Below are 6603 nucleotides of genomic sequence, written 5' to 3'. Positions count from 1 at the left end.
ATGCGAAAACACCCGTGTACTTAAATTTAGGTGCACATTAAAGAACCCCAGGTGGTCAAAATTTCCGGTGTCCACCACCACGGCATGCCTCATAATCAGAAAGTGGTTTTGGCACGTAAAACCCTATAATTTTAAGGGATGCTGAAACGATTTTGACGATTTTCTACAAACGTACTGAGTCGTTCGAGTAGGTCCTTCTGATCATTAATTGACACATCTAAGTGCTCTGCGTAAAGCGTGTAATTTATTATAAGGTTTTAAAAATGCACATCGCTGCCAATCGCAGCACACTGCTCGGCGGAATTTTAAGCCGCCCTACCCATATGACCGAAATCGCCCATATGACGTCAGTGGGGCGAGCTATCCGATTGGCTGACCAGGGTGCGTGATTGATAGTTTTTCCAACTTTATGGTAAACAAATGATGTTCGTAATAGTTGGAATGTAAGTTAATTTGTTTTTATAAAGAGAAAGTAACATAAAGAGAATGCACAAGAACAATTTTTCAGTACACTTAAGCACATCCGGCACACGGCAAGTGTCGTCTGCTTGTGTGACAACGTGCTCCCTCTTTGACGAGAGCTCCGCCGTCAATGTCGGTCTGTGTTTCCGTGAGCGCTATGATTCGACTTTGTTGCGTTGTGGACTGCAAACGTAGCGACTGGCAATATGTCAAGCTGCGACATGGTGTCCCTCTGCAAGCCAGTGGACGAGCGGACTGGCTGCAGCATATCGGGCTGCCGTTATCCGATCGGCGCCACGATTTGCGCGATTGCGGCCGTCACTTTACACCGGAAGATTACTAATGCAATAGCGTTTCGTGAGTCCGGTATTAGGTTAAACGCAAGCGCAAGGAGATAGGGCCTCGCCGTGTCCCCTTGCGTGTCGTTTCAGGAGGATGAACAGAAGCGCAATTGCGAATGGTCTGCGCGATGCATCCACCTGGTGGCAAAGAGCTCAACCACACACAGTAGCAGGAACAAAATGTATTCTTCTTTGCTGCTGGTGTAAATTTTTCGTAGGAGTGTAATCGTTAACACGTTGTTTTTGGAAATGTTTAAAATGTTTTACACTCGTTTAGAGCAATATTAGCTCTTTCTTTGGCTGGTTAAGCTCTGCGCCAACGGGTGGCTGGACCGTGGAGACCAATCAGGCAGCTCACGTACGTCTACGCTAAAGTTCTTTCATCAGCTTGAGTTTATGCCTCCACCGTTCCGTCGAAAAGTTCAGCTATGTGTGATTACCGGAATACCAGACGCGTTCGGCGCTACGACAGAATGCTCGCAACGCACGCTGCTTCGAAAGCTCTCGCTTGGGGTCGACGGCTAAGCGAGGCTAGCGGAGAGGTTTCGCGCGGGCGGGGGCGGGCTCCAAAACAACCGGAAGTGGACGATGTGACGTCGCGTCGTGACGCGGAACCAGTGAAGGCGGAGCTTAGCCCCGATTGCTCGGCGAACGAGTTGAGGAGGAAAAGCATGGCTAGGGAGGAGGGTAACTTGTAATCGCTTGTAGCTCCATTAATACGTAACGCTTCACTTAAATTGTGGTGCGAATGTTCAACTTAAACGGTACCCTACGCGTCTACAAAATTTGTCCGAACCGCTTCAGGGGCCCTTTAACATATTCAGCCTTGCTTTTAGAACAAGCACCATGTATGCTGCTCGCGCCGTTTGGACATAGTTTATACCCGTGTCACACGAGCACCCACGAACTCCTTTAGGATAACGGAGCGCGAGACTTCCTAAGGGAGTTCGACCTCCAGGAAATTGTGGTCATGTTAGGGTGGCTAGAATGGAGAGGTGTGAAGACCGCGGCGCCGCCACCATTGCCTAGCGAGGCCCCGCTGCGCGTTCCTGCCACTGGGGGAAAATTTGGTGCCCCCGTCGAGGGCGATGTCAGCCTATCAGTCTCGTAGGCCACGGCGCTGCGCAAGGTAGCTCTCGTGGTGTACGTAGTCCAGCTGTGCTAAGCTTTTACAGTAGTGCATGAGCTTTTACAGCTTGGCAGAGAAAGAGTAGCACGGGAAGAAATGTGTTCCCTGGACTTTTGGAGTCCCTGCTAGCGGAGTAGCAGCTGCTCTGAGAAAATGAAGAAACAGCCTAGGACGATACTGCACTACCTGCAGAAGCAGCAGAAGCGGCAGAAGTTGCCTTGGACCATGTGGACTATGTGGAGAAGCACAGTGATGCACGCCTGGTTTATTACATTGCGGGGTACGTAGCCAGGAAGCGCATAATTTTAACTGATTGCAAGGCATGCAGGGATGCCTGCCTTGTGACAAGAGAAAGTGTACCCCACCAACTTAAGTGCCAGCAGAAGCTTGCAAACAGTGGGACATTGGGGGGGGGGGGTCTTCTGTACCCATTATTCTGCCTCTACAGCCTTATTTAGACCCTCGAAGACAGACTCAATCGTGCATTTTGCAATACACGACTACATGCAAAAGTGCTCAAGGTTCTTTTTTTTTTGTTCTAGCAGCTGTGCCACAGATTGGCTGCACAGAGTAGTGTGTAACAGGATCGGTGGCTAGGTTTTACTGCATCACGTGTTCGCTTTTTGCTCAGAGGGCTAAACCAGTGGGCTACGCACAAGAACGTCAAGGGGGTTATAAGCCACGCGTTTTGTAAAAAATGTGGTGCTCTGCTATGACTGTGCTATTTGCAATAACTCGTATTAAGTTATCAGCGTTTTGTACTTCTCAGAATTTTTTTTACCACATTGCTGATATATTGCATTAACTTCCTCCCTTTAACGTGCTATTACAATCGCAAATATGTGACTAATGTGCGGGCGACACATTCAAAGTTGTTGCAACACGCTGTTCGTCCACGGTGATTCCTATGAACTGTACTTTAAGCAAGGCATAAGCGCGCCGACCTCGGCAAGAGGTGGATGCAAAAACGCTCCTCGCTGTATCGGCTGCGCGGTCGGTGCTCGCAGTTTCTACGTGCAATGGGAGCAGTGAAACACTTCATTAAATTCTCTCGGCATCTACAATGCTGAAAAAAAAAAAATTGGCTGAAGGCTTAGGTTGGTTAAGCCTGGAAGGTTGCGAAAGCAATACCCTTGGCTGCGCCTTGGTTCGGCTGATGGTGTGGACATGGTTGCCCTTTGTTAAACTTATGGCTCTACATCATCCGACATAGCGCAAGGCAGCGCGCCGACCACTGCGAGGAGCCGAGCTGTAGCCCCATTTATCCTCCTAGCGTGACGTCACACCAGCGAGCGCCCTCTCTCGGTAGCGCCGCAGCAGCGGCGCGCAAGGCTTCGCCTCCACCATCGATGCCGCGAGCTGGGGCCCCGTCTCTAGGTCTGGCGTGACGTCACACCAGCGAGCGCTCTCTCTCGGTAGCGCCGCAGCAGCGGCGCGCAAGGCTTCGCCTCCACCATCGATGCCGCGAGCTGGGGCCCCGTCTCTCGGTCTGGCGTGACGTCACATGGTCACGTGACGCGCAGCTGTAAGGAGGCGCCACGACCACCGATGGGTCGAAAGTGCGAGCAGTATTGCTTTCGCAATAAAAAGATACTTGGAATTGGAAGACCAGTGGGAGGCTCTGCTGGTGACGCAAGACCCTGAAAGCCAGCTGCAGTTGGTGAACAGGGCTCGGGCGGCGGCAGCGAGCCATGGCTGCCCGGACTGAGGAGGCCACCCACCTTTGGGCTCAAGAAGCCTGGTCTCACAATAAAGTTTATTTCTCTCTCTCTTCTCCCTCTGTCAGCATGAGAGCTTTCAAGCGGAAAAACTAAGCGCGATTAAATCATTTACCCGCCCGGAGGTATGCAGACGCCGCGAGAAACTACGGCTATAGAGGCTAGAAGATTTGACTAGTGTCGCGAGGAGGCGTCCTCGCCAGCCGCCGCGCCGAAACCTGTTTCGATGCTAGCGTTGGTGGCGCTGTTCGCGGCAGGCGGGTTAGGCGAGCAGGGAAGACCGATGCAGCCGCCGCCGCTCCTCGTGTCGCTCTTCGAGTGAAAGCGCAGTCTTTCTGGTGTGTTTCCGCTTCGCTCCTGATTGTCTGGCATGTTTGTGCGCAGCGATTCAACAGTGCCGTGAATGTGATTTGTGCGTGTAGAGCATGCCTGCAAAGAAAGGCAGAACGTGTTTTGTGCCCCTGTGCAAAGGGGGGTATAAGTCATGTGCCGAAAAGGTTTCGCTGTTTCGTGCTCCCGCAGACGCTCTTCGTCGAGAAGAATGGGCAAGGAACATAAAACGAGAGGACAAAGTGCTGGATGAGACAAGTGCGGTGTGTTCCCGTCATTTTGACGATCGCTATGTCCAAAGAACTTTCAAGCATATCATTAATGGTGAGGTCTTCGAAATAGAGTGTGAACGGCCAGTGCTCACTGACGACGCCTTTCCCACAATATTCCCTGACGCGCCCGCCTCTATGTCTAAGAGTGTCCCGAAAAAGAGAAAAGAGAGGAATCTCGCAGATAGTTACGCCCTAACACCGAAGCGCAAAGCGGGAAACCACCTCCTGGAAGACGGCAACGCTCAGGAACACGGCAATGTAAGCTTCTCAGAAGCAAGACCACACCCATTCAGTGACATTCCAATGCCTTCTGTCCGCTGCAGCCGAATTGTGCTAGAAAATGAGCCTGCAACGTTATGCTTTGGGTGGCACTGCAGCTCTGGGGTAGAAAATTTGTATGTCAGTATAGCATGTTGCTTTCATGCCGTGTTCAGAGGTCGCTTGTGCTGAGACGAGTGCGTACCGTTGCTGTGTGTTCTGTCGGAACGTAAAGGTTGAATAATTTTGTGTCAGGACGCCTGACGACGCCGCGGCGGCATTGACAAAGGTCGATATCTTAATACCTTGCCCAGGCTTTGAAATCCACCCAATCCAGCCAGGATAGTGCGTTGAGTTTGGAGGCAAGCACTTTGCAAAAAACTGCCTCGGGAGATCAACTGACGGCAAACTCTGTTTGCGATGCAAGTACACGAAGAAGCTGGGACTAAACAGAACATATCGGCTTAAGAAAAAGCCGAGTATCTCATACAAACAACGAAGTGCCAGGAAGGCCCTCCAATTGCTCCGCGCACAGAGAAAGCTGGCAAACGCCGAGAAAAGTGTTGCAGAGCTTCGGGTGATCAACGAATCTACTTCCAGCTCTGTCTTGGAAACAAAGATAAACGGGCTTCCACCAAAGCAGCGCCTTGCTGTTAAAACGTGTTTTGATGCAGCCCGCAGAAAGTCGAGCCGCGGCATGCGGTACGACAAATTATGAATATTAGAATGCATCCTCATGCGCATGAGAAGCCCCAAGCTCTATGAGCACATCAGGTGGCACGAAATAATGGCTCTGCCTAGCAAATCGTGCCTGGATAAACATATGCAAAGTTTCAAAAGTGCATTTGGGTTTAGTACCAGCATTCTCTCAGGTGTGCAGAAGAAGACCCAGGACATGGATGAGTTCAGTCGCCATGGTGGACTTCGATGAAATTAAGCTTTCGGAAAACATCAGTGTGAGACCATCTGGCGAGCTTACTGGTTTTGTAGACATTGGACCATTTACTGCGACACAACAAAAACGGCAACAAGTGTCCATGGCCTTGTCGTCATGTTCCAGCCATGCAAGGAAAGAAAAGGCGGCACAGATAGCAAGCCTAATTGATGATCTCTTGGACGAGGGAAATCTCGCACATGCTTCAGCAGTGCTACAAGAGCAGGACAGCATGTCTGACCACAACGGCTGTGTAGAAAAGAAAAGCGACAGCCGACTCATTTTTTATGTGTCCGGCTACGTTGTCAGAAAATCACTGAAAAGATTCCCATGCCCCGCATGGACATCTGCCTTGGCTATTTTGCCCCTACAGGCTGATAAAAATGAGAATGCCTCACTGAAGAGGCAGGCTGACCATGGAGGTTTGGTGTACGCTTCAAAGCACATTGAAGTGCTAATAACTAAACTAGAAAATGCATTCACTGCCTTTTTCAGCAGAAACGAGCTGCATGCTGGGAGCATGATGTCGTTTTTACATTTTCTACAAGGGCATGAACTCCAAGAAGTCGGCTGCAGCGAGAACTCCCGCGCTCTTACAAGGGATGTGATTTTTATGTATTGACGAGGTTGCATTATTTTACTAAGGCTATGAACTATGAAGATAAGGCGTCCAATCGCGAGAAGCAAAAGCTGCTCAAACTGAGGCGATGCCAGTGAAACTGCATCAGTGAAATGTTCCTGTAAATAAACATTGGGTTAATGTGTTCCGTTCCCTTATTTATGTTATTATATTGATGTATTCAGGGCTGTAACGACCATGCGCGAATGGTGCCTTCCACACTTGAGGCCGTAATTTCGCTCGGTTCGTCATACGAGACACGCTCAATCTCTTGGATGACGAGCCTTTCTTGTTTCTGCGCATGTCGTGTTGTACTCGTTCATTCCCCTTCGTCGCTGTCTTGTTGCGCAGTTTTTACTTGTTCCTTTTTCCGTGAAAATGGGTTAACCAAAGCATAAACAAGCAAAAATATAACTGCTCGCGGCTTCAACAGTCTGTGTCCACCTGAAGCAGTAGCTTCGAAAGTAGTTTGCTGAGAATGCCGCTGCTGACCTACGTCGCATGCGAAGCAGGACACATAGACTCTCGTATTATATATTG

The 6603-nt window shown here is 50.1% G+C and overlaps 1 pseudogene; it reads left to right on the top strand.

The window, feature by feature from the left end:
• The first annotated feature begins 4246 nt into the window (after window positions 1-4246).
• On the top strand, window positions 4247-6208 carry LOC126545234 (uncharacterized; annotated as a pseudogene).
• Window positions 6209-6603: the final 395 nt, after the last annotated feature.

Source organism: Dermacentor andersoni, chromosome 1 (genome assembly GCF_023375885.2).
Source record: "Dermacentor andersoni chromosome 1, qqDerAnde1_hic_scaffold, whole genome shotgun sequence".
Classification (NCBI taxonomy): Eukaryota; Metazoa; Arthropoda; class Arachnida; order Ixodida; family Ixodidae; genus Dermacentor; species Dermacentor andersoni.
The sequence above is the reverse complement of the archived record's forward strand: the minus strand, read 5'-3'. Positions and strand labels throughout refer to the sequence as shown.